The 14,123-nt window shown below is 37.7% G+C and overlaps 1 long non-coding RNA gene across 1 annotated transcript; it reads right to left on the reverse strand.

The window, feature by feature from the left end:
* Positions 1-360: 360 nt before the first annotated feature.
* Positions 361-13,723, reverse strand: LOC113507747. Its single transcript, XR_003401895.1, has 3 exons — positions 13,395-13,723; positions 2,544-7,868; positions 361-2,189 (listed from the first exon to the last, which is right to left on the reverse strand). It is a non-coding gene; the product is annotated as an uncharacterized LOC113507747 (long non-coding RNA).
* Between the last annotated feature and the right edge of the window lie 400 nt (positions 13,724-14,123).

Below are 14,123 nucleotides of genomic sequence, written 5' to 3' on the forward strand. Positions count from 1 at the left end.
TTTTTTGGTCAAACTTTAGTCAAGTCAAGCAAATTTCCAAAAACAACATTCCTTTGTTTTAGTTAAGAACTTGAAAGATCTAAGTATCAATTACTTTGCATAAATATCTGTATTAATAGGTACGTATTAGGATTACATGAAAATGTCTGTATTTCAAGTATGTAGTTGCAAATTAATGGAGAGTCGTCGGTCTGCCGGTACCTAGACGCGATCTGTTGCGTATCTCATTATCACCTTAGCGTTTTTAGCGCGGAGGCCCCGACAGAGCGTTTAGTCGATTTTGACGTCAAAACATACCTAACTACAGTGGGTAGGTAGTGTAGGTACCTACATGTCTGTGGAATTTGTTCGTTTGACGTCTTGTAATACAGATTCTATAAGGTACCATTAAATAAGTATCGACACGATTTTCATTCAAATTCTTTAATGAAAATGTACTTAGACCTTTGCCTATGTCAAGTTTTACAATTAGCAAATATCTTGCTGTAGCTGTAAGCTGTCGTTTTATCGAAGGCAACGGAGGAATCTTAAAGTTAGTGAATGGCGAAATACGAGTATCTAATTTGTGTCACGAGATTTCATTGAAGTAAGTTTATCGTAAAACTAAATCAATCTAACGCACATTCTTAAAAAGAGACAAGTATGAATAAAGAAGAGGTTTGTGCTATAACAAAGACGTACATTTAAATTAGTACTAATGAACGATGTCTTTAATATCGCTATGCGTGCAAATTGCATATCATTTAAAAGGACATTCCAATAATTTCTCCAAAATAATGCGTTGATGTCTTTTGTTTTCTCGTATTTTGGGCGGAAATGCGCTCGAAAGTTGCATATTTAACTACAAATGCCAACGTTATACTTTTATTGATTGAAAGAATGCAAATCTGATTTGCCACACAAAACGCACTCGAAGGTGTTAATGCGATGTTACTCAGACTCTCTCTACTCAGTTGTGGTGCACTACACAAAAGATTAATGGTTATCAAGAATGTCTGCAACCATTTCTGCAACATCTAAGACCCATGAATATAACGTGATGTTACGTTTTTCAAAACGATATCATAATTAATTAAGGAATATGTAGAGTATGTAGTTGCCATACGAATTTTTCACTAAAATGACGCATCCCGATGCAATGTCAACATTACCATGAAGCTTTAGAGGGTCTTTATAGGTAGCAGTTATTTCAAAATAATAGATAATAAAAGAAGGTCGAAGTTCTATCTTTACAATAGTATTAAAGGTCTGATGAATTCTCGAATTGATGCGTCCGCTAAGTGAATAAAGTTATGTGCAGTTTTGATAAGACTGCTGTCCTTGTAACCAATAAGGATTGAATAGTGCTCATCTTTAGTGCAAGACACGCTTAGCTTTAAACAAAAGTCGATAAATACCTACACATTATGATGGATTTGAAGATTTAGGCATTGTAATGTGACTAGCCAGATTTATATCCCATTGTTTACTTATGTTTAACATATAATGTGTTTTAATTTGCTCATTTCTTAGTATGTGTGAGGTGGCAGCGCCTCCAACTGTGCTTGGAAAACAAGTGTTGGTTAAATAGAGTTGCCTGCTAACCGTCTATACTTTTTTCGAAGAAAAACAATTGCCAAAGGATAAAAGACTTTTGACAGGCAACTGCGATTGAAGCGGTACTACAATGACTCTTTAATTATAGGACGATTTCTAGGTTTTTATTACCCCCTGTCTTGATCACAGTGTTTAAATAGTATGATTAACCTATTGTAATTAACATTGATGTGCATTAAGGGGTGTAATCTGACATTCAATTAAGTCGAACAAGACAAACGATTAAGTAGTGTACCATTATAGTAATATTTATTAAAGTACAGCGAAAATAGACGAGATGTTTTCTAAGTTGTTTGTCTGACGCATTCAGGCAGTGATTGTCTATTTATATATTATAGTTAATGCATGCATTGCAGAATAATAAAGTAACTAGATAACCTTACTAAGTATACAAGAATGTGCAATCGTCACTAAATATGCAGTGACGCAAATGGCGCATCGCATCTGTTGCAACAGATAGCGCTTAGTATACAATATAAACGAAATAATCCACGTTGTAAGGCAAATATGGCGGGACAGGCAGGTGTGTGCGCCGGCGCAGCCCCTCAGCTACCCTGCCTGCTTCGGCGACCACTTCCGACGCCGAGCGCCGACTGCAACGCGAATTGCGACTTACTCTCACAGCAACTAGTCGACGCGAAAACCGACCTTCGACCCATCACAATAAAGTCCACTATTAATTCTTAATTGTCACCGCGTGTTTTCATTACGTTAACGGTTTTAGATTTAATTTTAATGAAGCAACTAATGTTTAATGTATCCCAAAACAAACCGAAATCAGAGAATAGTTGATAGCACTTTACGTTCGAACACAGTATTACGCAAGACATTAACTAATAGGACGTGGAGCGACGCTTCGCAGTATGTAAACAAACAAACAAGTCACGCATCGAATCGAGCGCATTGTGAAATGCACACACGGGACATGTAACACATGCATAACTTACGTGTTTATGCGCAGGCGACGGTACGTAAACAAAGCTGTAATAGTCCATCGATCGGTGAGTGCAGGGAACCTAGTGATCGATGGTGGCGCTGTGTCGATGCAGTTCGTGGAGCTCGGAGATGCTGGTGATGTAGTCCTTATCACGTAGTAAATAGAGGTGAGTTTAGTTTGCCGGGTTGTCGTGTGAAGTTGGTCGGAATTTAAACGGGTGTAGAACGCGTGCGCGGTGCATAGGCCCGCGGTGCAGCGTACAGCGTGCGCGGGGCGCGGGCGCGCGAGGCTGACTGCACGCGGGGCACCCCGCGCCCTCTGACCGCGCCACCACCATACATTGTCAACAAATGAATGGAAATCACTCGAATGGGCTTCTTCACGTTACATCGCCCATAAATGTTTCCGTCCCATCTCCAAATGCAGTCACTTTTGATACGTGATACAATATAAACCGTTTTGGGCATCAAAACTAACGTATAAAGTTAAATAGACAAAAGGTTGGCAAAATATTTGCAAGTTTTGTTATAAAGTCATTGTTGCCAAAACTATTGTTTGGTTTTTAATCAAAAGTTTTTTTTTAACTAAAAGCTTTCGCATTGACATTAATTGTTTGCAGAACTTGCTCTTAGGATGACCAAAAAATCTCATCTCAATATTTTTCGGATATCGCAAAGCAGAGTCGTATTGCATGTTACTGAAAGAGAAAGAGGTATGTATACATGCGTGCATTTCATTTTAGTCATGACGGCGAGTTACATGATGCGGGCGTAAGTGTGATCCTCCAAAACAAATAAGTGCGCGCGCGTGCTCAGCCGCCACATGTAGGCATGCCTCGGATTCCATTGAGAGGGTTTTATCGGTGGCGGCGGAGAGAGGAGCTGCGTACGCGCAAGTATTCGGGTGTTTGGGTGCGCGCTGAGGGGTCGACGACCGTATAGCGCCGCGCGCCCTTTTAGCGATTTTTCTAATGCGTAGACGACGACGTTGCAAGGACTGTAGGTACTGCGTCGCTACTGCGCCCGCGCCGCTGCGGATTCAACTGCGATGTCTGCAACGGGGTGGAAATAAGTTTTATTATTTTAGTAAGTAATGCAACTCTTTAAATATTTTGGTAATTTAATAATGTAAAACTAAAGGATGCCAAAAATATTGAAATAGTGTAGCAATTTAAATACAGTGGATAAAACTATAGTAACGGTAAATTGATTTTACTGTAAAGTACCCTCATTTACACAATCTCCGGAGTGCTGCTAAAATTATGGAGAGCATCTGGAGCATCTCTCTCTAGATGTCGGGCACAGTCTTCCCCTCATAAGTTTTGAGCTCTGATCACCAAGGAAGCTTACCAACTGCGTGATGGCGATTGCAGATTCCAATATTTGTCAGTGGTGACTGTGCCATAGAAAAATTAAAAAAGAAGGCCATATAACATTGTTGTAGCGCGAGCGGCCGGTACAAAGCACTTTTGACATTCAATATGATGGTAGAGTTGTAGAGTTTACGAAAAACCTTATTAGGAACAGAAAACAAAGGTGAACTGAACGTGTTGTCATCGCCATTATGAAATGTAATGAAAAGTGTAATGTTTTACGAAGGAATTTTCTTTTTAGGACTTCCGCTGACTCAAATCTGTTGTCTTCTGTAGCGTGATTGTGCTACTGGGTATGCGGTGTTCGTTGGCTGCTTATTTACGCTACATTGAATGTTTGTGAAATTATCATCATCATATGTTAAACTCCTATTCTAGTAAAGGGTAGGGCAAAAGTAGTACAGAAAGGCTGAACATGTCTTTCATCGACTCTTATCTATATTCTGACTATTGCTTTTGTTTTTTTTTTCATAAATCTTATATGACTGAAGTCATCCCCATAAGTGCTTCTAAAGGAACTTTATCGAAAAACTAGTCAGTAAATAAATAAATTAGAATAATATTGCATGAATTCTGTAAAATTAGTTCTTTTTTATAGAAAAGTAGCGTCACGAATTGAAAAAAATCTCGTCAAATTAGCGCCCCAGCCTATTTAGTTTTATTTCATGTTTGGTTTGCTAAAATTCGCTTCTACTATACTAGTTAGTAGTGTCCAGTCAGTGATTGGAATATCCTTCTTAATGTGTCCGACGGCACTGAACCTTGATTCCTACCTCTACTGATGTCAAGAAACAATAAATGGATATTTCAATCACTGACTGGAAACCACTAACAAGTATGTATTTACTTAAATAAACCTACCACCACAATATCACCTTTAGATGTCACGGTAGACGCCAAGAACTTTTTTCAAAGTTCTATATTTATAATCTGAGGAACATTCTCTTGGACATCCTTACAAAATAACCAAGTAGGTCCATAAAGCATTTCAATTTTCTTCTCAGGAACAATAGTCTAAAGTATGTACCTATACATATAGACACCTATACATATACAGATTGTGTGTGTGCCAGTGTGTCTCAACAAAATAGTTTGGTGACATGTGACGAGGAACGCTAGAGGAAGTGTAACGGGTACATATCTGCGCTCAGGTTTATTAACGACCCGGCCGGGCCCCGTTTATCGCTGCTCCCGTTCCATTTAAATACACTCGATAAGGAAAACTTTTGTTACGAGGTAAAATCACATTCCGTTTATGGAATATACGCCACATTTGGATAGGAATCGAGTTCAAAAGTAACAAGGATACTACCTATAGCTTGATAATTGGTCGTTTCTAAGTGATGTGTGATGCCTTTAATAATAGTCTTTTTTTAACTAATCAATTCCGCCACTAAGGAATTGTATCCTTGTGCTACGAGGCTTTCACAAACATTCAAGTCGTCATTACGAATTGTCACAGCTTTTATTTCAAGGCAGTAAGGTTGTTTTTCGTAGGTTTCTCGCGTTTAATATACGGTTTCTCTAACCAAATATAATACTTTCAATTGATACTGGTATTAAGAGGAGTTTTTAATTTCGAAATAATACAACAAAGTGACACTGCATTTTGTATAATATAAAACAATTAAATTAATTTTAAGTAACAATGAAACCAAAACTAAAATATTGTGCTATTGTGACAATATATTCAACCATTATTGAATAAATGCAAAAATATTAAACTATATCTATTCAACTTTGGGAAACATAATATTGATTTCAATTTATCATTTTAAAAATATATTTTTGGGAAATCTATGGCCGAAGCGTATTCTTAGATATAGTAGTGCGAGTTTTGAACAAGCATGTGGGCTCCAACACTTTGGTACTATTCTGGTACCTTTTGTATACCATTGTATTAAATACGATTAAGACTTAAGTACTCATTTCTTCAATATATTTCGAGGCAAAGTAACGTCCACTGTTACATTATTAACGATTTTTTTTTAATTCAACTGCTTTACATTAAAATTGACCGAAAACTCACACTACCTACTTAGGTACTTACCTCTAAATGCATGCAGTATGTACTCAAACGTACATTTTCCAAATTAATTTATTATACATTAATATTTAATGTTATTTTCTATAAAACATTGATATTGTCTTTTTTTATCTATTCCGATACAAAATTAATCTAAGGCCCTTGTTGATACTTATGTATGACCGAACTAATTCATTGTTTTTAACCGATATTTATCGATAGCGATGTTTCCAATAACAAATTAGTATTAACTTGTATCAGGGAAACTTTAGATGACATTATGTGCTGTCGGCTAACTGACGAACAAAGGCCTTAAAGTATTAGCTTAAATTCAACTAAATTACCCCCGAGTGTTGTTCTCGTAGTAAAGTGACAAGACAACAACTAATGCGAGACCACGAGAACAACACTTGGGACGCAGAAACGGGTGGAATTCGTAACTACGCATAAATTTAACTATTATAACCATAATCACCGGAATACCATAATAATATCTTACAAGTACTAATTATACAATATTTTTATATATAACATTAATATCATTTTTGGAATATTTGAAACACTTTTTGTTTAACTAGATACTCGTTCTGGTATAACGACGAACAAACGTAAATAAGCAGACTTTCTGAGGGTTTGTTTGTTTAGCAAAGACATTTCTAGCGTACGTTTAGTACTTACACGGAAACACAAATTATGTGTTTTGGCACCTAATAGTACCTATTTGGTAGGTACAACTGCTTTTACGTGCACTGCAAAATAAATCGCAAACATCTCCCAGTCTGAACACTTGGTAGAACAATCATTTCTTGTATATTTTTAATACAACTACTGTATTCAAGCAGAAGCTATCTCTCATAGAAATAAATCTACATTCAAACCAATTGACACGTGTATAATACGGATGTCAGTACATCTGAGCAGCCGCGGCGACGCACGATCACCGGACCACGCACAATATATTACACTTTACATATTTACAATGAATTCCACCCATATGTATATAAATAATTTGGCGACAGCTAAGTTCCATAGCTACAAATTATTACATAATTATGTTTTACCATTTCAGAGATAATTTCTAAGGGTTTATGAAGTATTGCCTACAAATATGGTAAACATAAGATCCCGTTAAGTATAATAAAACACAGTGAACACGACTCGTCATACGATCCCAGGAGTTGCGATCGTAAGGCGATACTTGGAACTTTATTTAATATTCATATTTAAGTAAAGATTACTCAACAATAAAATTTACTGCTACATCAACCTGTACATAAATAGAGCATGATTCCATTCCTAATCAGAATGACGTTTCTAAATGATTTTTTATACAATTGACATTCATGACAAACATGGGAACTTTTTCTTTTGATAGGTACTGAGCTTAGCTTGTTAGTTAAGTATCATCGGCATGTGTACGCCGCCGCTACCTGTAGCGAGCCAATTAGAGTACTGAATACAACCAATTATAGAAAACGTACAAAATTTGAGACACGTACACACTCGGCGTACCGTGTAACTATTTCGACCGATGGATTCCTAACCTTTTAATGACCGGTTAAAACAACTTGAGATCGCTTCATTATGCAATTGAATTATGGATAGATTCTGCGTTAAAACAATTTGGTTGTAATGGAATTACTTTAAAATAATATCACATGTTGGGAATCATTTGATTTGGTTCAGTTGGAATATATATAGATATTCGTGTATCCAAAGTTGAGAGGTTGATGATCACATGAGTTTATACAAAAATATCTACATTAACTTACAGGGGTAGTGGGTTTATCTTAGATCGGTAATACTAGTCAGCATAAGTCGGCGATGAAGGCACGGCGTGAGGAGGGGCGAGGGGCGGTTACCCGAGCCCGACGTCCAGGCACATCATCACCACGAAGCCGATGATGCAGCCCCACGTCGCCAGCTTGCCGTTACCGCTGCGAAAGAAACGCACACTTAATACTTACACGTTGAACAAACATCATTGTCTTTCCTAAGCCTTATCCTATCATATATAGTGAGAAGGCTTGTGTGGTAGGATTCTTCACGCTTTTACACATGCTTAAAGAAGGTGCGTTTTTAATATCAGTAAGTCTCCATAATGAATAATATAATTTCATATTAGACATAAGAACTTTGAAAACATATGATATGTTGAAGATAGTAACAACTTCAAGAGTTGGTCGCGTCTTAGCTAGTTCTCATCAATCGGCAAAATATTTGCAATCTCAATCGGCTAATATATTTATAATTCCAAATTCAAAGTTTAAATCACTACAAAAAGGACCGAAACTGAATTTGACGGCCGGAAATTTATTTTACGATTTAAACGGACACATCATAAACACATTAAAATGTATGTCTCGTGTTAAGGAGGCGGTAATACGTTTACTGACGCACTTTGACTGTGATATACATAATTGTATGTACATAATAACATATAGGGGTCCGTTATAAAATGCTGTCGTCATACGATGCCAACCATTGAGAAATAACGAGTAAACGATATTTGAATATCAAATAGGTAGCAAAATTACGATATCGGAAAGGCCGCCGATGGCGCTTGCGTCTCACGCACTCGGATTTACAGAAAATGCCCGTCCGGAATACGCTTACTGGAATTGCGGGCCATTACATTAAAACGATTCTTAGTACTTAGGTCCTACCTACTAACCATACGTTGTGTACATACACAATTAATTTGGTCAACTGAACATACTTATCTCACATCGCTTCTTATTAATAACCTTTTACTGAATGCAACCAGCTTTATTATTCACATGTTACTTAAGTATCACAGAATAAATATTTCGAAATCAAAACAGATTGATTTACTAAGAACATGTCGTTTATGCAAAACGCTGGATATGATGTAACTATGAATACCTGTGTAATTCAATCACTTAATAACGAATCTTCTTTATATCTGAACACGTTCCTTGTATTCAAGTAAACGTATGTTTGTTTGTTCAATACATTCATATTATTCTGTTTGCGTGTGTATTTCAATGTCTGTAGGTGACCTAATGCCGAACGAATTTAAAGAGCGCTTTATGTTAGGCCGGGTTATTCCAAATGGAACATGATTCCTAATAGATGCTTACTTAATCGGGAATAGGCGGAATACTGTTGGAAGCTAACTTTATCAAATCTATTTCGCAGAGTATAGTTTTGACATCCGGCTTGTATCGCGGTGTACGGTCTAAGCCTTGTTAACGAGTATGACAGCTCATCGTACATTCTGTTCACGTGCGCTGGGCAACCCCGCCTGGACACGACATGCACCTAAATACCGCTGACATCACGCACAAAATCTTAGGAATTTTGAAGACGAATGCGAAGCTGATGTGAAAACTAATTGATGACTGTATGCTTGGAATTCACTCATTTTGTAGTTGAAATTTCAATCAGCGTCAACTTTACCATAAATTTCATTTATGTTCAAAAGGTATCCATAGAACTACTTGAGGTTGTAAACTATGGAATACAAATCAATGAATTAAGTTGTTGTTGAGTTAGGTCTCGTAGAGTACTTAATGTTCTGCTAAACCTAGACATATAAGTGTTGTTGAGAGCGGCGACTTAGCTAGCTGCTTATTGAGTGGAATCCGGCGGTGGTGGACTGGATATACAGGGTTTATATCCACCGGTGACATCTGGAGGTAGATCAGGGAGTGTCGATCGCAGCGCACTGGATTCCCAGACGGTGACGTCAGCGCATAGACAAACTAGAGCGTCGTCACCGTCTTTATCCCAGCAACAAACGCGTTATTTCTTATATTTATTGTTATTGACAGTGGCGAGACGGTGACAAGCCCACGCGCGGCGGCGGCGCACCGAATTTACTTCATAAAGAGCGAGGCCTGCGGCCGCGCCGCCCTGCGCACGCGCCGCCCGCCCGCTTCAAATAGACACCGCAACGTCAATCACGAGCCACCCGCAACCCTACTAATGGTACGTACTCCTCTACGTCCCCTTGTCTACTAATATGGACATCAATAAATTTAATAATAGTTTTCAAACTAACAACAATACTTCACAAACTTTGTTGATTTTGATCCTGTATATATTCAACACAAGCTTAAAGCAGCAATGCGACAGCGAGTTTTTGGTTAAGAATAGTTTTTTCAAAGAGAATGACAGTAAGTATGACTTTATTATGAAGGACCTTATAATTTTAGACATCTTGAATCACGTAAATGTATTCAATATATTAATGATGCAGAAGATTGTACTGAACGGAAATTGGGCGTCCTAAATTTCATTTGAGCTTTTATTATGGTCATAGTCATTCGTCTCCAAATTGGCACCGAGACTCTTTGTCCTGACTGAATAAACCATCGTGCAAGTGTTAGATACTGTTTAGTACAACACAGACTCCCGACAATGTATAACAAATAATTAAACATTAAACCCATTAATCTACATTAGTGGCGCTCCAAATTCGAACGCACATTGCGAATTAATTTGAATCGTGAAAAATTCGGTCGTCTGGATAGTAGGTGGCTATAATTTAATTTTATTATGTGGAGTAACAAATAGCTGGACATGGTTGGTAGGTAATAAATGTCGGGCTGTGTTGTCGCGTCGCACGGCGGCATCGCGTCCGGGGTGTTAGACGGCGCGCCGCTATTTCTGGCGGGGTATTTGCGTCCCGACGCCCGACGCCGCGCGCCTACACTACACGTGCCGCTTGCAATGCAAAACGCTATTGTCTCACTCGCTATTATTGCAGACTAATATGTTACAAAGAGTGTTCAAGTAAAATATAAGATCTTTCGTTCTATGTCAATTACAGATAGATAGCACGAAATCTTGAATTAACAAAATGGTATCATTTAAAGTCTCAACAATCCTTGTGAGATGTTAACTATCCTTAAAATACTGAAAAAGATCAAACGAATCTTTAAATTCAGATATATCTAAAGGATTTCTTCTTGAGCGGTTGATCAGATTTTATGAAAATATTTTTTAAATATCGTAAGAGGTATAAAGAGCACTCGTAAAGAGCAAACAGATGTCGTATCCGATGATAATGCTAATCAGGCTTAGAGATGCGCGCGCGTGCTTCGCGGGGCAGTGTCAGGTGTTGCGGGCGCGCACTGTCAGTCAGTACACATACCTTATTTGCTTTTGTTACCTTACCACTGATGAAGGTTTAGATTTCAATATATGAAAAATTGGGACAGCTTTCGATTGAATTCGCGATTTTGATTTGGATACGAAATTTAATAGTACTTGTAAGCTAGTTAAGACTTAATATCTTATCCGTGCTTCCATTTTCTCCTTAGAAGAAGCAAAAAGTACCAGGATACAACGGACTTAGGGTTAATTAAGGTTCCCTATATAGAAAGATGGATTTAAGATTTCAATATAAGCAAATAAAGGCTTAATACCTTAATAGATTGTGGAAGTTATTCAACTATTGATTTTACAAAACTACAAGACATGATTCTCAACTCCACATACCTAAATAATAATATCGTTATAATAAAAGTAAACGAAATAAAACCGTGCAGACAGATAAATCTTTTTCAGTAAATCTGCATGTTATTCTTGTCATTCTATTGATAGCAGATCAGTCTAGACGAACAGACATCGCCAGACTCGACGGACACGACTATGACAACAGAACAAGCTAGAATATAGCTTTACAACAAAATAACAAGTTTATTGAGCGACGAAGATGTTGCAGCTGAGTGCCAGGCAAACAAGCTCTTTCAATCGATAAGATGTTCTACAAAAACTTTTTTAGGCAAATCTATCTATTGTGTCTTCTGTCTAGCCTCAAGGTTCAAAAAAGTTCAATAACAAACAATAACGCTTTCAAAGTGGTTGCCATGTTGTAATATTGTTATTTTCGGTCGCTCCCAGGACTTGAGAACAATTAGCCAATAACGTAACTTGACAGACAGGCTCGAATCCGGAAGGGAGTCGCAACCGGTCTCTACAATGCTTCAGATGGACAATAGTCCTTCTATCACTAAGGGGAAGTAAGCGTTCTCGGCTCTCACACTAACGAGTCCACACATATTGACGGTTAACAATCTATATCGGCCGAAATACTGACGTGAATCAGAACAACCAAACAAGACGACCCTCGTCAATCCAATTATGTCAAGAGCACGCTGATTGTACAGTTACATATCAATGTGTAACGTTACCTAATGTACTGCTTCATTCTGTACATATTGGAGTACCACGGCAATAAAGTACACGTGTGTTGGCCACGTGTCATGGAACTGATGGAGTCCAGTCCATTGACGCCGTAAGACATAATACAAAGTAGACATGCAATATTAATAATTTGATTCCTTAATTTGCGAATCCCATGCTAGAAAGCGAACTACATGTAGTTTTAAATCCATAGCGGCATTCTACCTTTGTCTATCTAGTTTTATTTACATTTTAGAATGCAGTTTCTTCTACAACATTTACATTTGTCACTTAGCTTCAGCATCCAGGATACATACTTCTGATCAAAATTAATGGTATACCACATAACTAGTTAACAATAAATTGTACCTACATGGATAATTATCATCACCCATTAGAAAAGGGTATATCAGTGCTGTGAATCAGATAATACGGACATGTGCAGACGTGTAATGTGGGGAATCGTCATCTTTACCGCCGATAATTGTAAAGCATCTTTTCACAAGGGTTCATAACAAAGAATCGTTCGTACTTAGAATCTTTTTGGGTCATTTCAAGGACGACCTTTTTAATTTGGCGGCGTTTGGAGGGGAAAATGTGAGACCGGTGCGCAGAACGGTCCATTATTTCTTCCAGACAGTATGAAAAGATAATTTAAGATTTTATCTTTTATTAAGATTTCAAGGCTAGTTGGTACCTCAACCGGCTAATTACATGTGATTCTTTTGTAGAGGGTTTAAATATGGATATTTATATTCATAGGTCAATATTTAAGCCGAAATGAGTCATTTTCAGATATGTAAATACTGTATCAGATCATTGATATTATGAACAAATTTGAACACTTCACAAGCTTAAATAAAGAAGATCAAATATTTATAACGCGTCTTCCAATTACGTACATTCTGGACCTATAAAAAGCGCTGCAAAGAAAAATCAAAGCGAGACAGCTTATCGGTTTGTTGATTATCTATTGAAACAAAAGCTTGTCAGGTACTCAATAATATGCTCTTTCACAGTACACATTGTGCTACACAACTTGCTAGAAAGGTATTAAATAATTGTAACTCCAAAATTAAGGATAGTACCCAGAAGAGATAAGTTTCTTCAATTGATAAAATTTAAAAAAGGCTGAAGAGTCAGTCTGAGGATAGATCAGACGGATATAAATAATGTATAAATGTCAATGACAACTTAAAGAGCTTTAGGAAAGAATGCATGTAAAACATATTTTGCCGATCTCAAACAAATAGGCCATGAGGCAGGAATGTAAGAAAAAAAAAAACAAAAAAAACCATAATACTCACGAAGCATTAGCCTCTGGTATAATATCATCAGCTACGACGTATATCATGGCGCCAGCAGCGAAGGCGAGCGCGTAGGGCAGCGCGGGCTGGGCCGCCGCCACGGCAACCGCACCTAGCACGCCGAACACTGGCTCCACCATGCCAGAGAGCTGACCGTACCTGGTGACAAGGAACAATCTGTTATATAACCCCAATATATATAATGCTAATGTCTAACTTATAACTGCACCAGTTGACTGATTGCAGGTTTAGCTACACTTGATACGATCGATTCGTGGATGAGCGATCATCTATGTCCACGAGTTCCTCCGGAAGGCACATTAAATTGTGGGTCTCGGCTGTTATTTACGCATATTCGACTTACGGGTAGTCAGAAGCATGAAAGCCTGACAACCAGTCTGACTAAGGGGTATCATGTTGCCTAGTTAACCGAGTTGAGGAGTTCAGATACACAGTCGCTCCTTGTAAAACACTGGTCTTTAGGTGAATCTGGTTAGCCTGGATGCCGACCTCAACATACCAGTAGTTGGGAAAAAGCTAGTATGTTTGTAAATCTAAATAACTCTTAGTCAATGGAAGGCGATCGATTGAGTGTTTTTGAAATAATACCAGTAACCACAGTGCTTAATAGTTTTATAGATGATTTTCTTATTTTTGTGTTGATCAGCCTTTCAGAAACGAAATGTCTTTAGTTATGTTTTATTAAAGAACCTTTGATCAGAGAGTTCT

The sequence above is a fragment of the Trichoplusia ni genome, unplaced genomic scaffold (assembly GCF_003590095.1).
Source record: "Trichoplusia ni isolate ovarian cell line Hi5 unplaced genomic scaffold, tn1 tig00003118, whole genome shotgun sequence".
Taxonomy (NCBI): domain Eukaryota; kingdom Metazoa; phylum Arthropoda; class Insecta; order Lepidoptera; family Noctuidae; genus Trichoplusia; species Trichoplusia ni.